Source organism: Schistocerca piceifrons, chromosome 2 (genome assembly GCF_021461385.2).
Source record: "Schistocerca piceifrons isolate TAMUIC-IGC-003096 chromosome 2, iqSchPice1.1, whole genome shotgun sequence".
Taxonomy (NCBI): Eukaryota; Metazoa; Arthropoda; class Insecta; order Orthoptera; family Acrididae; genus Schistocerca; species Schistocerca piceifrons.
Genome location: NC_060139.1, coordinates 359,680,628 through 359,706,663, shown reverse-complemented (window position 1 = coordinate 359,706,663; position 26,036 = coordinate 359,680,628). Strand labels below are relative to the sequence as shown.

Here is a 26,036-nt window from a genome sequence, read left to right as displayed (position 1 = left end):
AACGAAAATAATAAGCACCGATCAAGGATTGAAACCTTTCGCTTAGCAGCCATACACTTTAACCATTACGCTAATCCAACTCGTCATTCAATATATCTCCCGGAGGACTTTAAAATATCATGCAAAATACCGACAAACACTGTTGGTATGATTATGAATTACTCACGTTTCGTCGAAGTACAATAGGAAATAAACAATTACCGCTGTTCTTTATTGCAAAAAAGCGGTTAGTGAGAATGATACAAACACCTTTCCTTGCTATCGCCTGAATTAGGAGGCTTATTGCTTGTTTGGTTTAATTAATTAATAGAATATGAAGCAATTGGTATCAAGAAAGCTTTTCCCAAACTTTCTATAAAAGAAAGTCTGCTATCAAGTGTAACAACTATAACGGCTTCTGACATCAAATGTAACAGTTGTGTTACTAAATGTGACACTTCGGTCACTCAATGTAACTGGATGCTGTCAATTGTCAGGATGAGCATTCTAAAGCATTCTGTCAGGGTGAAAATATTAAATAAATTAACTTTTCTCTCTTAATAACATGTGGGCAGGGTGGGTTCTTCCTTGGCTCGGGTATGAGGTCGAATGAAACATCATTTTTACATAATATAACTTTTATTGAAGATTTGTACAACTGTATCTTACGGGATGTTCTGGTTCGGAGAGCGGCAGCTGTGTCGTTTGTGAAGTCTTCTGCTGCGGCAGCGCCGGCGGCGGCGGCGGCGGCGGCGGCGTCTGATTACGCGTAGCGGTGTGTATCTCGTGTCGCCGTCTCGCCCAGCTGACGGGAGACGCGCAGCGCGAGGTGGCCCGTTTAATTATTGCGAGCGACGTCGTGCATCGGATGGTGATACCTTGAAGGTGGCGTCCCAGTGTTTCTCTTCTCTAAGCGGCCGCGTGTGTTGTGAGTTGACCAGCGGAGCGGCGCGGCGGGGGAAGGCCAGTGTCCCGAACTCGAACCATGGACTCCCGCTTGCCAGTCTTCGGCTGTCAGGTCTTCATCCCAGCTCACAGGTAACTACTGATGTGAGGCCGTCTCCTTCCCGTCCTCACGAGTCACCCGGGTACGAAAAAATCAGACTTCAAATATCTTTTAACTTCTGTCTTCTGGCGCCGCGGCTCCTGCTTGCTATTCCATTACAGCGGCGGACTTGGTGCGTCTGTGCATGATTTAGTCTCTTCTTGCATGACGGTCTTCAGCACCGAAACTGACTGAAAACTACTGCTACTCTTCTTTTCTTCCTTCGTCTCTCGTCTTCGTCTCCGTTCCCGTCTCCGTCTTCGTCTTCGTCCCCGTCTTCATCTGTCTTCCTCTGTCTTCATCTGTCTTCATCTGTCGGGCCCACCGCGTCTCGCGTATTTATACACTTCAGTTTACTGGAGGTGAACGACTTCACGGCCATTGCCTCTTCTGTCACGTTGAAAAGCTTCTCGAAGAATCTTCTTGACCTTGGTCATTGGCTCTTGGAATGTAGGCGGGGGCCTCTGATCGCATGTGACGACTGAGAAACACGTGAGCCGGTCATTGCCTCTTCCGTCACGTTGAAAAGCTTCTCGAAGAATCTTCTTAACGTCGGTCATTGGCTCTTGGAATGTAGGCGAGGGCCTTTGCTCACATGCGACAACTGAGAAACACGTGAGCCGGTCGGGCGATGCCCTGACGGCTGAATCGACAGCGCCCGCTTATGTGGAACTGCTGACTTCACGGTCATTGTCTCTTCTGTTCTGTTGTTCTGCACGCTGAATGCCAGTATGTAACTCTCTAAACTAAACCAAGTTTTCCATTTATAAACTAATTTCTAGTTCACTTTGATTTCACTAATTTATTTACTTAATTAACACTCAACACAAGACATTGCTTTTGTTCAATTACTTTATTTATGACTGAACGTTTCTAAAACTGAAGACTATCGCCTGAATTAGAAGGCTTATTGCTTGTTTGGTTTAATTAATTAATAGAATATGAAGCAATTGGTATAAAGAAAGCTTTTTCCAAACTTTCTATAAAAGAAAGTCTGCTATCAAGACTTTGCTTTTGTTCAATTACTTTATTTATGACTGAACGTTTCTAAAACTGAAGACACTTGTCTGTGCTCTGCACTGCAGTTGAGCTCTGGCAACGTCGTTCTCTGTTCATTGGCTGACTGTTTTGTGACGTCAGATGCGCAGAACGAACCTAAACTCGGCCGCCGTCATAAAGGACGCACACTTTAGCACGTATTGTTCGCAGATTAACAAAGAACTCCAGTAGAAGAGTAAACACTGTTACATTTTTGCAGAATTTACATGTAGAAAAATTAAGTGCGTTGTGTAGAAGAAATATGTACCGTAGCAAAAATCTCGGAGCACTGAAACTCTTAGTAGAAGAAAATGTTCTTAACTCCTTTTCGATATAAAACAGCGACGTAAAGAAGTGCCAAAATTAGTCAACAGACATATGTTGAAATCTTAATAACATATGAAACTGTAATAAAAAGAAAGTTGTAAGAGACAACAGTACCAGAAATGGACGCCATCCGTGTAATCGGATTAATTAGTATATATTTCGGAAACGATGTGTGCTCTTGTACTGTACAACAACAACGTATTTCGACTTTATAAATAAAGTTAAAATATCAAAGAAAATGTGTAGGAAATCTAAAGAGCTTGTACTACAAGGTTAAGTACAGATGTCAACATTATAGTCCACCCGCACATAATATGGTGAAATATCCAAAAAGACTCGGTGTAACATGAACATCGTTTCGATCAAAGTAATTATTCTTGATTTTTGTAGATAAATAAGATGAGAACAACATTAAAATTAACAGTTTACTGTCTCGTTCCCTATACGAAGCAGGTATTGAGTTCTGACAAATCAAGTAATGAATTTTTAATTTTATATATGTACAAAGTATGTGCGTTTTTAAAATTTAATTGTAATGGGTGTATTGTTTTACGCAAAAAACCTATAAATTTAATTAAAAAAGAGAATGGAAGCGTTGCTGGAAGTAATAATAATAAGGTTAGGGTGTCTAAGGTCCCTGCTCTTATCAACGAACTTACCTCAGAAACGGTGTTGCATTTGTTCAGCCAAGTCAGTTTTCTGAAGTAAGTACAATCTATCCTCCAAGCTACAAATTTATGTTTTTAAATAATCAAAAATTATCAAAAAAGTTTCAACTGCGTGTTAAAATTTACTCTGGTTTATTTGTGGCTACACAGTCAAGATGTCCACAATTTCAAGTTGGGAAACCCTGATCGGAATCAGGAATAAACAGTTTAAATAAAAGTACATGAGATCAATTATTATTATAATAAAAAAAACTGATTCCACACCGCTTTGATGTTTTCGCAGATTGTTCCACGATAGTATTTACATAGTGTTGAATCCAATTAAAATTGGAAATGCTTTAACAAGAAAACATTTTCAATTCAACATTTAGAAAAGTATTGCCTCACCATTCTTCTAAAAGGGAAATATGTGCCCATTCGCCAGATGAATTCTTCACTGTGCTCACAAAAGGCGGAAGCCAATTATAAATCAACAACCAGTCCACAACCTTCTTCTTACTGCATAGATATTTTAAACTAAACTGAATACAATCGCGTACATTAAGACGAAAAATAAGTAACGCGAGTTTTATTTGCAGCTGTACAAATGTATCATACTGTGGCACCAAAAGTGTTCAAATGGTTCAAATGGCTCTGAGCACTATGGGACTCAACTTCTGAGGTCATCAGTCCCCTAGAACTTAGAACTACTTAAACGTAACTAACCTAAGGACATCACACACATCCATGCCCGAGGCAGGATTCGAACCTGCGACCGTAGCGGTATCGCGGTTCCAGACTGTAGCGCCTAGAACCGCTCGGCCACTTCGGTCGGCGCTTGTTACTAAGCGCGCGAAGAAAACCAAGAAATTTCCATCGCGAGGTGGCGAGAGAGACATACACTATGGTGACAAAAGCAATGGGGTAGCGATATGCGAATATACAGGTGACGGTAATTTTACCTCAGGTGAATCATGTGAAAATGTTTCCGTAGTGATTATCGCCACACGACGGGAATTAACAGACTTTGAACGCGGAATGGTAGTTGGAGCTAGAAGCATGGGACATTCCAATTCGAAAATCGTTGGGGAATTCAATATTCCGAGATCCACAGTCTCAAGACTGTGCCGAGATTACCAGATTTCAGGCATTACCTCTCATGCAGAAAACGCCGTGGCCTACAGTCTTCACTTAACGACTGAGAACAGAGGTGTCTGCCTACAGTTCTCAGTGTTCACAGAAAAGCAGCAGTGCGTGAGATAGCCGCAGAAAACAATGTGGCACGTACGACGAACGTATCTATTAGGACAGTGCGGCGAAATTTGGGGTTAGTGGGCTATGGCAGGAAAATGGCGTTAGTGGGCTATGGCAGCAGACGATCGACTCGAATGCGCTAACTGCACGACATAGCCGGCAGCGCCTCTCCTGGGCTCGTAACCATATCGGTTGGACCCTAGACGACTGGAAAACCCTGGCTACCTCAGATGAGTCTCGATTTCAGTTGATAAGAGCTGATATTAGGGTTAGAGTATGGCCCAGACTCCACGAAACCCTGGACCCAAGTTGTCAAAAAGACACTGTGCAAGCTGGTGGTGACTCCATAATGGTTCGGGCTGTGTTTACATGGAACAGACTTGTGTCCTCTAGTCCAACTGAACAAGTCATTGACTGTAAATGGTTATGTTCAGCTACTTGGACATCATTTCCAGCCATTCAGTCATTCAACGATGGAATTTTTGTAGATGAAAGTGCGCCATGTCGCCGGACCACAATTGTTCACGATTGGTTTGAAGACCATCCCGGACAGTTCGAGCAAATTATTTGGCCCGACATGAATCCTATCGAATATTTATGGAACATAATCGAGAGAGCAGTTCGAGCAGAAAATCCTCCACCAGCAACACCTTCTCAATTATGAAGGGCAGTAGAGGCAACATGGCTCAGAATTTCTATAGGTGTCTTCCAACGACTTGTTAAGCCCACACCACGAAGAGTTGCTGCGCTACACGCTTAACGACAGGATATTAGGAGGTATCCCATGACGATTGTCATCTCAATGTAGAACACTGTTGACGCACACAATTAAAGAAACAATATGAAAACCTTTGAAAGAAAATGTGGTGTTCATAATGATTCCTTCAGGAATGTCATCCAGAATATATTGGACAAACACGGAACGACGAGAACACTACAGCGGTCGTACCTGCAAGTCAATGGGAGCTGCTTGCTATAAACTACGAGTCAAAATGGAGTTAGATGCCTTTCGGATTGGTGGCAGAGACCTCCACTTCACTGAGCTCAGGGAACAAGCCTAAAGAGAATGCTTGCTTATCACTACATCGTGGAGTGGGCAATGAAACTAAGCGACGTGGGAAAACTAATGACATATTGTGAATGACTCTAAGAGTTAGTTGTCGATAAAGATGATTTATTACGATAAACCTTACGTTCGAAAGTGTCGTGTCTACAAATAGAAGGTATAGTGGTCGGACTTTAGTAAATCCGTTTTCATCAACAGAATAGAGGCCATAAATGAGGACCAGCAATCAGCTGGACGCTTGTGAACAAACATTATGTTACTTCCACCACGCAATAGATAGCATGTTTTCTCCGGGATTTGATTGTGTGAGTAGAGTTACTGTCTACTCGCTCGACAAATCTGTCGGCAACAACGTTGTTTGTGTGAGGTGTTCTGCATGGATTCTTGTGTTTGGTGAAATCTGACTCGATGAGCTCAAGTGAAATATTTGAGGATACGTTCTTTACATAATACAGAAAGCCGCGTTTTCTACTGACAGAATCAGGTAACCGTTTTGAATAATGCAGGTAATGAATCACTGAATACATGTCTTGAAGTATGTAATGTCGATTGTTTACTTCGATAATTCCATCTTTGAAAGAATTATCTACGTCTCATATTACAAGAGGATAATTCTGCAATTGTAAATTTATTACCAAGCGCAATTATTGTTACCGCCGCTTCTCATTACTAACACTTTCGCTTGCATTACTTGCCCTTGTGAGTCTGGATCCCTTGTACGAGTATCAATATAAGTCGAGATCTGTCACATTTCCATAGTGCTTTGTCACACTGTTGGAAGTTAAATGTTTCAGCCATCGCCAACGGTCAAGTTTGTCAATTCCTGTACCTGACTTTGAAGGCCAAACCCGAAATCGGAACCAGATATTTTCCAGGTAATAATGCTCAGGGTATGCCACTTTATCCAGCATGCTAAAAGAAGTAAAATATGATCCAATTGCAACTAGTGAAAAATTTAAATTTCAAACTGAGTGAAGAGAATTAGAGGTTAAGAAACTGCACCACTGCATTTTTTCCCCGACTCAAGTCATCGGAGCTGGGCTTCATACAGATTCGATTATTTCCAGTCAAATCCCAGCGAGCTAGGAGTGGGGAAAATGTGTTACCAACCACGAACTGATATTCACTCTGACCCTAATCTTTTAAATATTTAAGGATTCCTTAAATTATCCCACGAAATTTGTGATGATCCTACCACAAAGTCAAAACCTGTTACTTCCTTTATACTTGTACAGCTGAAAAAATAATTCAACTCTAATTTCAGTAAGTTCTCTGTATCTTACAGTATCCTTTTTCCCTCCTTTTCTTTTATTTACTAGTTTTATTGAATATTTATTTCCTTCAGTTGAATGTCTTTGGATTTAGCCCCATGCAAAAGTTGTTCTTGATGATTAATAACCTTATCGCCTACTTTATGGGACAATGAATATTAAAAATATTTAATTTTTACGTCGGTCTTCTGTAGATGGGATGCTGGTAACATAAAGAGCCTTTGAGATTAATAGAGGTCAAAAGAAACGAAGTATACGGGCGGCGTTCAGTAAGTAATGTAACACATTTTTTTTCTGTAAGCAATTTGGCTTTATCAAGATTCCTACACACCATATTATTCTCCACTCTTTTGGCTGCTACAAAACCCTATTTTTCGACATAATCTCCAATTCAATGCGACGGCCCAATGGTACCGTATTGGGGGGGGGGGGGGGGGGTTGGCTGTATGCCCGCACGCGCACGGTACCATTCCGCTGGTCGACGTCGGAGCCGACGTCTTGCTGCACCAATAGCCTCCTCGTCTCCAAGTACTACTTTTCTCTGAATACATCCTTAATCAAACTAATCGTATGGAACTCGGTAGGTGCGAGATCCGGGCTGTACGGTGGACGAGGAAGAACCGTCCAATGGGCTTCTCTCGGGTGCACAGACTTTTGTGAGTCCAGTTGTGCAACGAGATCGGTCATCTCGAAAGGTAATGTCCACACGTTCGAACATTGGTGAGTCACAGCTGGGTGCGCCCGACCGGCACACGGTAGATCGGGCAGGTTTGCGCGACGTTGTTGCGATGATGTCAGACGCCTCGCCCAACGACTCTTTGTGGTTTTGTTCACTGCTAGGTCTCCGTAGACGAGCTGCAAACGGTTATGAATATCTGTGATGTTCTGGTGTTCCAGCAAAAGAAACTCTCGGCTTGGTACCATAGAGTATGTATATCTGTGGAGTGAGAATAGTTTACTGCGCATGTTCTCAACACTAAACCGGGTTTGTCACGTGATTGTAGGACGACCCTGCTTGTTTACAGTTAGCGGTAACAGCGAAACTTAAATATTACACGTATTCGCCTAGTTTTATATATGATTCTGCACTTTGAGCTTTAGTAGCAGCTATAGTGCAGTATTGTCATTGTTATGGATGTAAAGAGGTGTTTGTGAAAAGAGTGAGAGTTACTATGTACAACAAATGTGTAATTGCATATCGACATGAGGCACTTTATTCACTAACGGGAAAAAACCGCAACATCAAAAAATAATTAATGTAGAGTAAAGAAGTTTTGGGAATACATTTGTCTAGGTAACATATTTAAGTGATTAACAGTGCAAGATCACAGGTTCATGTAAGCGCGAGATAAGCCATTGCAAATGTGAAATGATAGTACATTAATAACCGGTGTAACCCCAGAATGTTGAACGGAAGCATGCAAACGTGGATGCATTGTGTTGTACACGTGCCGGGTGTCGGTTTGTCAGTTGGATTTACATGTATGTTGCACTTGGTCTGCCAATACAGGGACAGTTAATGCTGTTTGTAGATGACGGAGTTGTCGTTTGATGATATCCCATATGTGCTCTATTGGATACAGCTCTGATGATCGAGCAGGCCAAGACAAAATGTCGCACTCCTTGACGGATACTAGGTGACAGCAGTGGGCGAGCGTTATCCTATTGGAAAACACCCCCTGGAATATTCTTCATGAATGGCAGCACAACAGGTCGAATCATCAGACTGACGTACAGATTTGCAGTCAGGTTACGTGGGATAACGACGAGAGTGCTCCTGCTGTCATATGATATCGCATCCCAGGCCAGAGCTCCAGGTGTAGGTCCAGTGTGTCTAGCATTCAGACAGGTTGGTCGCAGCCCCTCAACTGACATCCTTCTAACGGTCTTCACCGGATCAGCTTTCATCAGAAAACACAATACATCTGCACCCTGCACACCAATGAGCTCTCGATTGACACCACTCAAGTCGCATGTAGCAATGGTTTTGGGTCAGTGGAACGTATGCCACACGGCGTCTGGCTCGAAGCTACCCTCGAAATGACCGATTTGTGAGAATTCGTTGTGTCACTGTGGTGCCAACTGCTGCTCAAATTACTGCTGCAGACGCAGTAGGATGCGCTAGAGCCATACGCCGTACACAATGATCTTCTCTCTCGGTTGTGCCACGTGGCCATCCGGAGCCCAGTCTTCTTGCGACCGTACATTCTCATGAGCACCGTTGCCAGCAATCGTGTTTCGTGACTACACTCCTTCCGTATTATACGACCTCGCTCAAATTCGTCCATTTAAAGCAAATCTGCCTCGCACGCTCACAGAGGCGCTACCTGAGCCACGAGTGACGCGAAATTTGAATGGACATCATCTTTCAGAAGTGGAAACACGCTTGCGAAGTTTCGTTTATTTCACACAGCTCCTTTTACACATGTGCCAGATAAATTCGCAAGTGTGTTTGAGTAAACTGCCAGTCAGTGTATACATGTTGCTGCTATGTTCATATACATATAAAATTTATATATGACAGTCTGATTAATTTCATCCAGTTTATGTAGGTCCTCAAACCCTTGTGTGTATCTAAGCATTCTTTCATGAGACAGTTTCCTATACAGAGTCACTGTAACGAAATTAATGAGAACAAAAATTCGATAATTTGAATAAGTGCGATCGAAAGCGCAAGTAAATATTGTTGCCGAAAAATCATAAATAAAGTGGAATCTGAGGTATGGTACTGTGGCGAAAACGCACGATACCATTGCTCTTCACATCTTTAAGCCAGCTTCAGTTCTTGGTGTGAAATTGTTAAGATGTTTGTAAAACGCGTATACTAAGTTTCACGACACCTCTGAAGGGGATCATCTGTAGCAATGAAGTAATAACGTTCAGAACACGCTAAGCGCTGTACGAGCTAACATAAACCGTTCGAAAATCACTAACTTGAGCTGCAGGAAATGTTGAAAACAGAAGTCTCCTTCTGCCCATCCGAATGCTCACTCTATAGGTAATTGTACTACATGCTTGGAACGCACCTGCGTTACAGACACCATTTTCAAGGCAACGTATAGCGCCACCAACCACCCGAACTTCATGAAACCAAAGAAACTGAAGCGCAAATGTCCCACGATGTTCCACAACACCTTCCGCATTTTTTAACCGAAATTGAAGGGGAATAAGAATGTTGCATTACTTGTTGAACGCCCCACGTATGTTTAATTGACCTATTTTCTGGCGATTTAATTTATGTTGAACATTCATAACGTTTCGAGTATGTACTCTTATACATCTTTTTATGTATATTATAGGTTAGTTACGTGCTAATTACGCCGTGTGTAATGACGGAGCCGGCCGGAGTAGCCGAGCGGTTCTAGGCGCTGCAGTCTGGAACCGCGCGGCCGCTACGGTCGCAGGTTTGAATCCTGCCTCGGACATGGATGTTTGTGATGTCCTTAGGTTAGTTAGGTTTAAGTAGTTCTAAGTTCTCGGGGACTGTTGACCTCAGAAGTTAAGTCCCATAGTGCTCAGAGCCATTTGAACCATTTTTTTGTAATGACAGTTGTCAGTAAACGGCGGAGCTAGTTACAAAGGAGCACCTGTCCGTCCGAAGCCCAGTGCTAATAAACTGGCAATGAACTTGTCTTCTCTGGTGTCGTCTTCGTCTTCGAAAAAAGGAAGAGGAAAGAACAAGCGGAGAGTACAATAAATCTTTGGCCTACATCATCGTATGTGATAGTGTCTATTTAATATTAAGTATCGATATAACCTTGCTACGTTGAAGGCGTAAAATAAAAGTGTGACACTAAAGTCTCAATATCTACCGTATTTTTAACTTCTATACCACTAAAGAAAGCATTCAGAAAAAAAAGCTTAATTAAAATCTTTCCTCTACACAATGTTCAAAGAATGTTATTGCACAACGTTCTTCTCTCAAAACAAATCATACGTAGAACTAACATCTGTCGCTCAGTTTCAACATAAATACCAGTGGTATCTTCTTTAAAACACTTTAGAAAAGGGAACTAATGCTGGACGACAATCAGAACCACTGTCTGTTGCAGGCTGCCGCACTTGCTTCTGCTAAAGCAAGCATTCGGATTCGCCATCGCTGTTGCACATGCACATCCAAGTAGCAATGCAACTAGCAATCAGTTAAGTCTCCGGTTCCTAATTGTCTGTGGCATTCGATAGTCGCAAGGTTGCGTTCTCTGGCTTGATGGGCACAGGCTTGCGCCAGAGAGGTGCTAGTAATGGGTAGAAGTCCGGAACTTCCCAAGAGTCCTCCCTAGCACAGTGCACGACTAAAGACAACGAAACAAGGCTGTAACCGTGGAGGTACAAAATCAGGGGAGATGGCACAACAAACTTACGCTGTTCATTGCTTTGAAGCCGACGCCGCCATGTTAGATGCCCCCAAAATATAATCAGACTATTATCTACGTGTAGAATGATTGCTTGCTTTTTGTTCGTAATTTCTGTTGTGCATGCGATAATTGTTCTAAATAGTAAATATTACAGTGCTGTAGTACCAGGAACGCATTTTCAATCGTTGTATGGTCTTCAATGCGTATTTGATCAAGCAATACGACACATTTGCCCTCATAAATTATAAACGACGCAAGCTGCCATGTTTGATCAGACAACTTTCACCACTCGAAGCAATCAAAACCTCTGAAGGAAAGGTTTGGGGCAATGGAGATGTCGAACGTTAGCTTCAAGTTTTTGACGATAAGACAACTCCTCCTACTTTTACTTCCATGCTGCAGGGTGTTTATAAATGAATATCGGGGTTTTAACGCTTTGTAATATTTATTATATTAAACTTACAGTTATAAATGATATGTCAAATGAAAGAGCAATTCACAGTTTCACCAAGAACCTTATAAATGTTCAATGTGAGCACCATTTGTCACACGGCACACATCAAGTCTATAGCCGAGTTCTTCCCAAACGTTGATAAGTGTGTCTTCAGTGATTGTAGCAACAGCTGCTTCAATCCGGTTTCTTAATTGAGGGAGGTCTGCTGGTAGCGGTGGCACGTACACACGATTCTTGATGAAGCCCCAAAGGAAAAAAATCGTATGGCGTTAGGTCGAGTGAACGTGGAGGCCATGCAAAGCAAGCCCTGTCATTGGGCCCCTTGCGGCCTATCCAGCGCTTGGGTACAGTGAAGTTTAACCAGTCGCGTACTTCGCTATGCCAGTGCTCACATTGAACATTTATAAGGTTCTTGGGAAAACTTTTTGAGTTGCTCTTTCATTGGACATATCACTTATAACTGTAATTTAATAAATATTATAAAGCGTTAAAACCCCGATACTCATTAATAAAAACCCCATATAAATGCTAAATACGGGCCGCAGCGGCGTCTCTGACACGGTTCAACGATATGACACGTTACAGAAGTTCGAACTTGTGGCCGGTGTGAAGAAAATACGATGTTTTTATCGACGTCCATTCTTTCCACACGAACCATACACTGATGAGCCGAAACATTACTACCACGTGCTTAATAGCTTGTCTGCCTCCCTTTGGAACGAAATACAACACTGATTCTGCGTATCAGAGATCCGACAATTTACTAGTAGTTTTGTGGTGGTATGTGGCTTTAGATGTCTACGCACACGTCTTGTAATTCGCGTAAATAATGGGCCGCTGAGTTGCGTACGCGGTGATGGCGCCAGATAGCGACCCAGATGGGTTCCATAGGATTTACATCAGGCGAATTTGGTCATCGGTGCATCAACGTTAGTTCACAATAATTGTCCTCAAACCACTGTAGCACGGTTCTGGCTCCGGGACACGGACAGTTATACTGCTGAAAGGTGACATCGCCGTCGTGGAAGACATCAAGCATGAAGGCATGCAGGTTGTTCGCAGCTGTCAGCATGTCTCCGATTGTTACCACAGCCTCATGCAAGCGCAGGAGAATATCTCCCACAGCATAATAATGTTCACACCAGCCTGCGTCCGTTGCGCGCTGCACGTTTCGACCCGCTGTTTACCTTGGAGACGACCACCGATCTAGCGTAGCAAAAGTGTGACTCACGCGAAGAGCCGACACGTTTCCATTGATCGACGATCGAATCACGATGGTCCCGTGCCCCCTGCAATCGTAATTGACGATGTCGCTGGATCAACATGAGAACACATAAGGGTAGTCTGCTGCGGAGCTCCATGTTCAACAATGTACGATGAACTGCGTGCTCCGAAACACTTGTGCGTGACGAGCACTGTGCTCTTTCGGCGGAGATGCCACAAATCACCATCTACCCTACTTTACAGACAAGCCTACGAAACCCAGGTTCTGTGAAGAGTTGTGGTCGCCCAACCACTAAGCGCCTATGGTAGTTTCACTGCCCTTCTACTTCTTTCCGTAGATACAACAGTAGCACGTGAACATTCAACCATCTTCGCCGTTTTCGAGATATTCGTTCTCAGGCTCTGCGCAATAATAATCTGCCCCTTGTCAAGGTCGCCTTTCTCAATGGATTTCGTCATTTGCACCCATATCTTCGCTAGGGTGATCCCCCGTCCATGTCTGCTCCTCTTACATACTTTTGTTACCGCGTCAAGTGTTCGCAACGCCACCAGGCGGCATCCAACGTCGTAATGTTGTGGCTTATCGGTGTATAATACCTGGTAGAATAGCTATGAGGAATTCTCATATCCAGTTGTCTGTGACACAGCACAGGATAATAAAAACACCTGTAATCGTTCTACAGAAGAGCTGTCTGCAGCCCAATGTCTCCACACAGCACATTCAAGGATTGTAGCGCAACGTTGTAGAGTCATGTTCTTTTTTAATAAATAAAAAAAAAAGCTGGCGTGGGTAACATTATTGGCACGCTGGGATAGAATACATCTCGGTTACCCGAATATCGGGGTTAGAGTGTAGCGGGTGGGGGGTTAAGGCTTTTCGTTCACAAATCTCGTATTAATATTTTTGATCCTAAAGCGGTCTGTTTTACTAGAGAAAACCAAATATACCGAAAGCGACGCATCGTACGTAAAGAGTGTTGTAGGTGCAAAGTTAAGAGGAGGTTTACTATCCTTAGCCCGAAAAAAGCATGTTCTTTGAGAATTTTTTTCTCGGGATGTGTTATAGATATCAATGTCAAATTTGGTCAAAATGTTTATTGATATTTCCTCTACAAACTGGAATTTTTTCGACAGGAAATGTCGAAGAGCAAAGGCGGAAGTTCCCTCAGAACGAAACAAAATTTCGATGTAGACCTCCACGCGCGGTATGTCACAGGTCAGCCGGCCCGTCTGAAATCAAAATTGAGTTGTTAGCGAAGTATATAAGATTCTTTAGGAGTTGTACCTCGCTTAAGTTATTTGGACCTTAGGAAACAAAATGGCGGCCATTTGAGAAAAATAGGTTTTTTTTTTCATCCAATTTTCGACTTCGTCGGCCAAGTAAAAATATTTGTAGTTGATGGATCGGAATAAAAGTGATACAACTCCTAGACGATTTAGTCAGCTTCGTCGGAAACAATGAATCATGTCAATCGGTTCAGTAGATTGAAGTTACCATACCGCGCGATAAAAAAAGACATTTCGAGAAAAACGCGTTTAAAGTTTTGACTACATATAAATGCAAATTAAGCAGCTTAAGTTCAATCTGCTGTTCCGGGTCCGTAAACTAGTCCTTCCTCTACCTCATAGAGGGCGTTCTGCTCGATCTGGGCCATCCTGCGCTGCTCCAGAGCCGCTTGTACAGCCGGTGGTCGTCCGAATGCTTGGCGAACTGCTTCGAATAGAGTCCCATGGTGAAGTCCATCGTTGTCATCGTCTTCAGAATTGCTGAATACCCTTCGCTGAAGCTGATCACTGCCAGGAAAGTCGCAATCTCCACAGTCTTCGCACCAGAATGCAAATGCTTGGGGGCTAACTTCCAAACACACGCGTTCAAACTTTCATTCGAATTTTGCGTGTTTCCTCGATTTTTTTAACCAAAAGATGGTAAACCTCCCCTTAATGTTAGTAAAGCGGACATCTGTCTGTGTTACACTGCTCCTGCACACGTGGGGTCAGCTTCGTATTTTCAAATGGGAACCCCCATTTTATTGCACATTCGGTTTCTACGCCAAAACATATGTGCAGTTTACTCAAACCGCTGTTTTCCATTCGTGGCAGGTGGTGCTGTAATCGATGTATATCAAGTGTGCCTGCCTTTCTAATTAAGAGCCGGCGCATTTAATTTTACATTTCATTGACGATGTGAATGGAAACCTTTGTGGTCTAACAGTTGATATAGATTTTCAGATGTTACTGCCTTGCAAATGTGATTGTAGAGTACAAATAATATGGCTAGACACTGACATTTCTGGCAAATAAGCTACTTGTATGGAAACACACTTCTCTGTTCCCTTGATTGTGATGAGAACCCAGACTGTCGGAATGCTTGCCGGCCGACGTGGCCGTGCGGTTAAAGGCGCTGCAGTCTGGAACCGCAAGACCGCTACGGTCGCAGGTTCGAATCCTGCCTCGGGCATGGATGTTTGTGATGTTCTTAGGTTAGTTAGGTTTAACTAGTTCTAAGTTCTAGGGGACTGATGACCTCAGCAGTTGAGTCCCATAGTGCTCAGAGCCATTTGAACCATTTGTCGGAATGCTTGATTTCGGTGGCCGCCCTCGGATCCCGCAATGTGGGTGACTGATTTCGATGTTGTTTCCATTCAGCCACCGTAACACTCGCGCTGGCCGCTACGTGGCAACCGGTAAATAGTCCAAGGCCACTGTAATAAGGTGAAATGTCCAGGAAGTGAGAGTGACAGGCACACCTGCTATGGATACGCTCATATTGTGTAAACGCTCACACACTCGCCCCATCACTCAGCGCCTCACGTGGCACGCCCCGCCGCAGCGCCAGGGCCTTTATAAGCGTGATATTGATGTTGATGGTTAAAATATCAAACTGTAAGTATAGCCCGTGAGACGAGTGATTGGTACTGACAGTTCCGGCGGGCAGACGGCGCTGTTGCCGAACGTGGCTCACAGCACGTGGCGCCCTGTCTGATTCACGCATTCTCTAGCATCAGAAATAAAAGCGAGACAAAATACAAGTAGTATTGGTACGCGTGAATTTATTTAAAGTTGATGCTTGAAATATATTAACTCGAAAACTGATAAGAGCTATTTAGTACAAGTATCTAAGATGCTGAAACATAATCATTTGTTAAACTTCACAACTGAAATGAAAACTATTTTCGCAAGTTGTTGAACATTAGCAGTTTTGGTTTCCATTGTTAAGTATTAGCATTATTAATTTGTTCTACTACAAGCTACAGAATAATTGGTCAGTGTATTAAGAGTTATAATCTGAAGAAAGTACTCACAATATGATGATCTGGTTGTAGATCGATAGCAAACTCCCTCCTTACATTCCTGAATACGTTGTAGTTACTGTAATGGAAAAACACCACTCACATCACCGTCAGTATCTGATTTAACATTGTCTTCCTCAGCACTACTCGAACTATCACTGCTCTCTCCCAGATGTATAATTAAATTTTCGATGCATTCTTCCACAACCTCTTCGGTTTTGGCCGCCTCTCTGATGGCACTTGCAGTGCTGTTTACAATTTTAGCCCACGTCTCGCTTGTCACTTTATTGATAGCTGCTGGAAGGAGAGTTTCCACTTCAGAGATCGTGAATTTTTTATTGTTTGCAGCAATGTAATTTTTTATCTGCGCCCACACTCCTTCAATTGCATTCAAGTGACAGTGGTATGGAGGAAGCCGAACGATTTCATGCCCGTGCCTTTTAGCAATCTCGTCAATTACATATGTTGGAAATTGGGGTTTCTTTTGTGCCACAATTTCGAGCAGTTCCGCCTTCCTTAAATTTTCTCTGAAATCTACTTTTCGCCGTTTCAACCACTGAATGATATCGTCTTTTTTTGTTGCCAAGGTTGGTGCCTTATCGTGAACAACGGAATGATAAGGCGCATTGTCCATAACAATCACTGATGGACTTGTCAGATTCGTCATAAGCGATGTCTCGAACCATTCTTGAAATACTACACTGTTCATTTCTTCATGGTAATCTCCCGTCTTTTTTGACCGAAACATTTCAAGCAGTTTGGCACAAAACCTTTCGATGTTCCTGCATGTAAGACAATAATACGCCCTCCTTTGCCAACAGGCACTGCCATTGTCCCCTCGGGCGTTCCATCATTCCAGCCTCTACGTAAAGAATGGCTGGCATTGACCCAAGTTTCATCTAACCACACTATACTTTCGAATTCCACACCCATGATCCTGCGCAGAAATCTGCACCGCCATGCAACTACATCTGTCCTTTCCATTAATATTTTGCGTCCGTTAAACAGTGAATAGCTGAAGCCTATGTCTTTCAACACTGTACGCAATGAAAATTTGCTCTCTTTAAAAAGATCGTCTTTCTGAAGCGACACCTGTAATTTAGATAGAGTGGGATGTTCCCTTCTCTTATAATGACGACGAATAGCGTCTTTCTGAAAATCGTCCAAAGCTGTCACCTGCTTATTTCTCGGTCGCTTCTTTCCTGGTGTGTGCAGCTTTGTTGTGCCACTCTCGTCACAATCTACACTATACTGTTCTTTCCCTATCTTTACAACAGTGTTCTTACTTATTTTCAATGCTGCTGCAGTTCTCTTCATAACCTGAACAACAGGAATTAAGGGCCCACCTTTGTCCTTTTCTTTCTCAAAGTAATCCCTCACAGAGCACACGAATTCACGGGCCTGGGTGTGTAGCACACTTTTCTTCCTCCGTTTCACTTCTTGTGTTGGGCTGGTACTACCCGCCGCACTAGACATTGTTTACAACGAAACATAAACAAAGAAACACTAAAAACAACAAAAACGAAATAAACTGCGAATTCAACTTCAGACAAACGACGAACGACCGCACCGCCTGCACGCGAGACACTGGTAAGTTTCATAAGCGCGCGCGACCGGGTTTCAGAGCGGCAACGTGGCCCTTGCTACTCGCTCAAAGTCAGGCCGTCATTGGCTGCCTGCTTGCGGTCGCTAGGCAACGGAAAGACGCTACCGAGCTGTCAATACCAAAGACTCGTCTCCCAGACTATAGGCTGTTTAGGTTTTTATGTTGGTAACGCCACGTAGCGCTCTGTATGAAAATCACTGACTGTGCTGTGTGCAGTTTGTGGCTGGTTGGCATTGTTGGAATATTCGCTTGTGTAGTGTTGGGCAGTTGGATGTGAACAGCACGTAGCGTTAGGCAGTTGGAGGTGAGCCGCCATCAGTGGTGGATGTGGAGAGAGAGATGCCAGAGTTTTGAGAGGTTGCTATAAGCGGACGATCTGGACGTGTGTCCGCCAGAAAAAGGAAATTTGTAAAGATGGATTTCATGAATTAAGGTAAATACATTGTTTGTTCTCTATCAAAATCTTTCATTTGCTAATTATGCCTATCAGCAGTTAGTGCCTTCAGTAGTTAGAATCATTTATTTAGCTGGGAGTATTGGTGCTCACTGTATTGCAGTAGTAACGAAGATTTTTGTGGAGCAAGTGATTCATGAAAGGTATAGGTTATTTTTAGTCAGGGCCATTCTTTTGTAGGGATTATTGAAACTCAGATTGCGTTGCGCTAAAAAAAATATTGTGTGTCAGTTTATTGATGGTCAGAATAAGCAAAGAGAGAAATGGCTGAGTACGTTCACTTTTGCTCAGCTGTTTGAAAATCAAATAACGTAGAACAGTAGTTAGAATCATTTATTTAGCTGGGAGTATTGGTGCTCACTGTATTGCAGTAGTAACGAAGATTTTTGTGGAGCAAGTGATTCATGAAAGGTATAGGTTATTTTTAGTCAGGGCCATTCTTTTGTAGGGATTATTGAAACTCAGATTGCGTTGCGCTAAAAAAAATATTGTGTGTCAGTTTATTGATGGTCAGAATAAGCAAAGAGAGAAATGGCTGAGTACGTTCACTTTTGCTCAGCTGTTTGAAAATCAAATAAGTAGAAGTTTATCAGCACAGTCGTTACAGGGGACGTTACAAAACGTTACAACACAAAGCTTTACTTTCACATCGTAAATGTGTCGGTTCTTAACTGCAGAAACAGGCACACTTGATATTTGTCGATTAAAGGCCTTCTACCATGAATGGAAAGCAATAGTTTAAACAAACCACACATACTTTTTTGCGTAGAATCAAAATATGCAATAAAATGGGGTTCCCATTTACAAACACATAACTGACGCCGTCCACATACAAGGGTGACCGGTTGTAGCACAGACGGATGTTTCCTTTAGTAATATTAACTTTTGCCCGCCTGGTTAGCTGAGCGCCTGGTCCCCGACACGAATCGGCCCGGCGGACTTGTGTCGAGGCCCGGTGAGCCGGCCAGTCTGTGGATGGCTTTTAGTCGGTTTTCCATCTGCCTCTGCGAATGCGGGCTGGTTCCCCTTGTTCCGCCTCAGCTACACTATGTCGGCGATTGCTGCGCAGACAAGTTCTCGACGTACGCGTACACCACCATTACTCTAACAAGTAAACATAGGGGTTACACTCGTCTGGTGTGAGACGTTCCCTGGTGGGGGGCGGGGGTGTCCACCGGCGGCGGAACCACACAATAACCCTGAAAAAGTGGTTCGGTGTCGGGCGGCGGAGGGGTGATGTGGACTGCGGTAGTCGTCGTGGGGTTGTGGACAGCTGCAGCTGCGGTGGGGACGGAACCTCTCCGTCGTTTATAGGCCCCCGGTTAATATTCAATGGGGAGGGGGGGGGGGGTGGTTGGGTGTCAGTGAACATTTGTCATACATGTCGGCAATCCGCGTCTTTCCAGCAAGTGGTGCAGTTTCAGACAATGGTGAGTTAATAATGCCTGACTTTTTTCTTTTACGAAAGTCTTTTAATGCCTGGATGAAATCGAAATATGATGACTAGCTAGTTTCGGTTGTAAGTAACAACCGCCTTCAGATCATAATCATATTAAGTACGGGCTGAACACAAACTATATGTACCAGTAATAAATATCATCCAGTGACATACATTTGTGTAGAAAACCACATGAATAAAAGATTTGGTGCTAACAGTAATAACAAAATTGTGCTTGGCTGTACAACATACTGTTTGAGACTCAGGTTGAACAAATGGGTTGTACATTGCGAATCACATCAATCATTAATTTGCAGTTGAATGACGCTTTCTCACTGAACAAGCGTTTCATAAAATATGATTTGTAATTATACAACCAATTTGTTCAGCCTGAGCGTATAGCCCAGGCTGAGTTTTGTTGTTATTTTCAGCAGTAAATTTATTATTCATGTCGTTTTCTACACAAATGCGTGTCACTGCATGATGATTATTATTACATCCAGTTTTTGTTCAGTCAGCATTTAATATAATCACGATCTGAAGATGGTTGCTGTTTACAGCTGAAACTAGCTACTGACAATATTTTAATTTCCTGATGTAAACAAGATCCAGCCATATATTTTTTTTTTTAATTTCAAGAAATAATCAGTTAGCGAGCGGGGTAAGCAGTACAATGATCAAGAAGAGAGGACAAGTACATGAAAAAGAATTTCCATCTTCCTCAAATCTGACAACACGTGCACGGTTTCCACTTCGTAGGCCCAGCGAGCAAGTGTTTAACCCATCTTCGGCAGCTAATGTCATTAGGGACGACGGTTTGCTCGGAGTTTTTGTTACTGGAGGTGAAGAATCCTGCGTGGTCTTTTCAAGGAATCATCTTGACCTTTGCCTAGAGCAGGGGTCTCCAAACTACGGCCCGCGGGCCGAAACCGGCCCGCGAGGGCCGACAAACCGGCCCGCGTTAGCTGGCCGGACATCCCCGGTATCCGGCCCGCCAAATATTTGAGGTGGTAACTACACTGCCAACAATTGAGTTTCGAGGCTCATCGCGACCAATACACAGCGACATTGTCGGAGCTCTACTTTACAAAGCGGAAGGTCATGGTTAAACTAGTGGCTATCCACAATAAACAGACAGACCATTCTCCGTGCGGTAGCGAAAAAAAAGTTAAGACTAGTTTGGCGAAAACATTTTAAGTAAAAAAATTATTTGCATTTTATTCACGTAAGGAATTTAACATCTTAGTGATAATTAGTGACTTTTATGTAGCTGTAACTTTCCTTTCATAATTACCTCCAGTTGTGGATCAAGTTTACTGGTAGAGATAATCATCAGCGACTTCAAATGCTCATTACTTAATTTTGATCTGTAAATACTTTTTACATGTTTCATTTTGGAGAAAGTTTTTTCACACAAATAAGTAGTGCCAAAAGTGGAAAAACAAGCCACGGGCAAATTTATGTAAATTTGGAAACTGTGTGGATGGAAGACACTTATAAAATTCCAGTAATGTTGACTTTTAACGTTTTTCTTTAAAAAAGTCGCTACATTGCAAATCAATAATTTCAAACTGAAGTTCTGCGGGTAACGCTTCTATATCGACGTCAAAGGGATTTTGAAATATCTTGATATCGTTCGAATTTGCATCGATATCTGAAAAACGTGATTAAAAATTAATTTTTAACGCTCCCAAAGCTTCAAATGCGAAAGTTACAGGAATCTCAGTTTGCTGACTGAATGTTTGGCATGTATTAAAATGCGTGAAGCATACTTTGTTCAACTGAGATTGAAACAAAGCAATCTTTTGTCGAAAGGACTTAACATGCGTTTATAAATCAGGCAGAAGCTTGGTTTTCACCTCGCAATTTTAAATTAAGGTCATTCATATGTTTAGTTAAGTCTATAAAATGCCAGCTTCCATAACCACACACCGTTCCGTAACTCAGCCATAGGGCGATTCCTTTCGTTCAAAAAAATTTCAGTTACTACTCGGAGTTCAAAAAAACGGGTCAGAAGTTTACCGCAATATCTTCTGAGACACTCGCGGAACTGACGATGACTGGGTGCATGGGATCTGATATAATTAACAATTGAAATAACTGGCTTTAAAACTTCTGACATATCGAAATGTTTTCCACACAAAGACTGTTGGTGAATAATACAATGCACTACTAATGGTTTTGAGCCACCGTCATTTTCTATATTTGTACAGAACTTCACAAAAGATTGTAAGCTGAAAATAAAATTGTGCTATTTAATACTAATAAAACTGGGGAGTAGTCTGCCTAAATAAAATGCAATGAATTTATTTTTAAGGTACTTTAATTACTAAATTAAATACTCACAATTACTCTGTAGTTCCACTAAAAACTACAGTTAAAAAATACTCAAGTCGTGCTATACGTATTTCGATTTTCAGATTTTCCTTGTCTCTTCGAATTCAAACTTTGAGTTGTACCACACGTCATCGTCTCACCTACTAGTACAGCGCATAAAACACTAAAAAACTCGTAAGACACTCGCAACATAGACACAATCACGCAACAGAACTATCAAATGTATGCTCTGGTTCTGCTACTCGCTACAAGACTACATAACTAAACTTATTGTTGCGCCGCTTGAAATAACAATGCGTTGACATACTCTACCTCTGCTACGTCTTGCAGTAATAGTGTTGCTAACAATGATTTTGAGATTTCGTTAACTTCGCAGGACGCTTTCGTAAAGAATGTGCAGTGACATACTTTTTTGTTGGTGAAGTTCGCCAGAATTTCGGTCAGGTGCGTCTCGATTGCTTTGGACGAGTCGACCGACATTTTGGACACAGCACAACTAGTGATTTATGTTCATGGAGTAGATATGAATTTGCACGTGACGGAAGAACTGTTAGTGACAAAGAATACCGCCCATTTCCCTACGCTCTCTTAAGTCAGAGAAAACGCAACTTCTGACGAATTCGTTTCTGTCTTGGAGGAACTACAGGCACAATTTTGTAAACATTTTCAGGACACTGCCAGTCTGACATCTGTTCTTGAACTATTTTCTAGACCATTTGCCGTTTCAGTTGAAAGTGCCCCAGTGCATATGCAAATGGAATTGATCGATCTGCAGTGTAATTCCCGTTTAAAGGACAAAATTTTTTATGAAGGTTTTCCTCGGGAAGAGTTTCCCCGTCTCCACAATGAGGCTGCAAAAGTTATATCAATGTTTGGATCGACATACGTGTGCGAAAGGTTTTTTTCGATTATGATGCCAAATAAGTCACAATTACGTGGCAATCTGAGTGACGAAAATACGAGAAACTGTCTACGTTTATCCGTGTGCCGTCAGTTTGTGCCGAATGGTGCAACCTCAACGGAGCGGTATCTGTTGAGAGACCAGACAAACGTGTGGTTCCTGAAGAGGAGCAGCAGCCTTTTCAGTAGTTGCAGCGGCAACAGTCTGGATGATTGACTGATCTGGCCTTGTAACACTAACCAAAACGGCCTTCTGTGCTGGTACTGCGAACGGTTGAAAGCAAGGGGAAACTACAGCCGTAATTTTTCCCGAGGGCATGCAGCTTTACTGTATGATTAAATGATGATGGCGTCTTCTTGGGTAAAATATTCCGGAGGTAAAACAGTCCCCCATTCGGATCTCCGGGCGGGGACTACTCAAGAGGATGTCGTTATCAGGAGAAAGAAAACTGACGTTCTGCGGATCGGAGAGTGGAATGTCAGATCTCTTTAATTGGGCAGGTAGGTTAGAAAATTTAAAAAGGGAAATGGATAGGTTAAAGTTAGATATAGTGGGAATTAGTGAAGTTCGGTGGCGGGAGGAACAAGACTTTTGGTCAGGCGAATACAGGGTTATAAATACAAAGTCAAATAGTGGTAATGCAGGAGTAGGTTTAATAATGAATAAAAAATAGGAACGCGGGTAAGCTACTACAAACAGCATAGCGAACGCATTATTGTGGCCAAGATAGACACGAAGCCCACGCCTACTACAGTAGTACAAGTTTATATGCCAACTAGCTCTGCAGATGACGAAGAAATTGAAGAAATTTATGATGAAATAAAAGAAATTATTCAGATAGTGAAGGGAGACGAAAATTTAATAGTCATGGGTGACTGGAATTCAGTAGTAGGAAAAGGGAGAGAAGGAAACGTAGTAGGTGAATATGGATTGGGGCAAAGAAATGAAAGAGGAAGCCGCCTGGTAGAATTTTGCACAGAGCACAACTTAATCATAGTTAACACTTGGTTCAAGAATCATAAAAGAAGATTGTATACATGGAAGAAGCCTGGAGATACTGACAGGTTTCAGATAGATTACATAATGGTAAGACAGAGATTTAGGAACCAGGTTTTAAATTGTAAGACGTTTCCAGGGGCAGATGTGGACTCTGACCACAATCTATTGGTTATGAACTGTAGATTAAAGCTGAAGAAACTGCAAAAAGGTGGGAATTTAAGGAGATGGGACCTGGATAAACTGAAAGAACCAGAGGTTGTACAGAGTTTCAAGGAGAGCATAAGGGAACAATTGACAGGAATGGGGGAAAGAAATACAGTAGAAGAAGAATGGGTAGCTTTGAGGGATGAAGTAGTGAAGGCAGCAGAGGATCAAGTAGGTAAAAAAGCGAGGGCTAGTAGAAATCCTTGGGTAACAGAAGAAATATTGAACTTAATTGATCAAAGGAGAAAATATAAAAATGCAGTAAATGAAGCAGGCAAATAGGAATACAAACGTCTCAAAAACGAGATCGACAGGAAGTGCAAAATGGCTAAGCAGGGATGGCTAGAGAACAAATGTAAGGATGTAGGCTTGTCTCACCAGGGGTAGGATAGATACTGCCTACAGGAAAATTAAAGAGACCTTTGGAGAAAAGAGAACCACTTGTATGAAAATCAAGAGCTCAGATGGAAACCCAGTTCTAAGCAAAGAAGGGAAAGTAGAAAGGTGGAAGGAGTATATAGAGGGTCTATACAAGGGCGATGTACTTGAGGACAATATTATGGAAATGGAAGAGGATTAGATGAAGATGAAATGGGAGATATGATACTGCGTGAAGAGTTTGACAAAGCACTGAGAGACCTGAGTCGAAACAAGGCCCCGGGAGTAGACATCATTCCATTAGAACTACTGACAGCCTTGGGAGAGTCAGTCCTGACAAAACTCTACCATCTGGTGAGCAAGATATATGAGACAGGCGAAATACCCTCAGACTTCAAGAAGAATATAATAATTCCAATCCCAAAGAAAGCAGGTGTTGACAGATGTGAAAATTACCGAACTATCAGTTTAATAAGTCACAGCTGCAAAATACTAACACGAATTCTTTACAGACGAATGGAAAAACTAGTAGAAGCCGACCTCGGGGAAGATCAGTTTGGATTCCGTAGAAACACTGAAACACGTGAGGCAATACTGACCTTACGACTTATCTTAGAAGAAAGATTAAGGAAAGGCAAACCTACGTTTCTAGCATTTGTAGACTTAGAGAAAGCTTTTGACAATGTTGACTGGAATACTCTGTTTCAAATTCTGAACGTGGCAGGGGTAAAATACAGGGAGCGAAAGGCTACTTACAATTTGTACAGAAACCAGATGACAGTTATAAGAGTCGAGGGACATGAAAGGGAAGCAGTGATTGGGAGGGGAGTGAGACAGGGTTGTAGCCTATCCACGATGTTATTCAATCTGTATATTGAGCAAGCAATGAAGGAAACAAAAGAAAAATTCGGAGTAGGTATCAAAATCCATGGAGAAGAAATAAAAACTTTGAGGTTCGCCGATGACATTGTAACTCTGTCAGAGACAGCAAAGGACTTGGAAGAGCAGTTGAACGGAATGGACAGTGTCTTGAAAGGAGGATATAAGATAAACATCAACAAAAGCAAAACGAGGATAATGGAATGTAGTCGAATTAAGTCGGGTGATGCTGAGGGTATTAGATTAGGAAATGAGACACTTAAAGTAGTAAAGGAGTTTTGCTATTTGGGGAGCAAAATAAGTGATGATGGTCGAAGTAGAGAGGATATAAAATGTAGACTGGCAATGACAAGGAAAGCGTTTCTGAGGAAGAGAAATTTGTTAACATCGAGTATAGATTTAAGTGTCGGGAAGTCGCTTCTGAAAGTTTTTGTATGGAGTGTAGCCATGTATGGAAGCGAAATATGGACGATAAATAGTTTGGACAAGAAGAGAATAGAAGCTTTTGAAATGTGGTGCTACAGAAGAATGCTGAAGATTAGATGGGTAGATCACATAACTAATGAGGAGGTATTGAATAGGATTGGGGAGAAGAGGAGTTTGTGGCACAACTTGACTAGAAGAAGGGATCGATTGGTAGGACATGTTCTGGGGCATCAAGGGATCACCAATTTAGTATTGGAGGGCAGTGTGGAGGGTAAAAATCGTAGAGGGAGACCAAGAGATGAATACACCAAGCAGATTCAGAAAGATGTAGGTTGCGGTAGGTACTGGGAGATGAAGAAGCTTGCACAGGATAGAGTAGCATGGAGAGCTGCATCAAACCAGTCTCAGGACTGAAGACCACAACAACAACAACACGTCCACCAATCAAAATTATGTAATTAAAT

At 42.3% G+C, this 26,036-nt stretch overlaps 1 protein-coding gene across 1 annotated transcript in view; it reads left to right on the top strand.

Annotated features, from left to right (window-relative positions):
- The window catches only part of LOC124775383 (guanylate cyclase 32E), a 509,109-nt gene that overhangs the window by 109,194 nt on the left and 373,879 nt on the right, over positions 1–26,036 (top strand). The window lies entirely within an intron of this gene.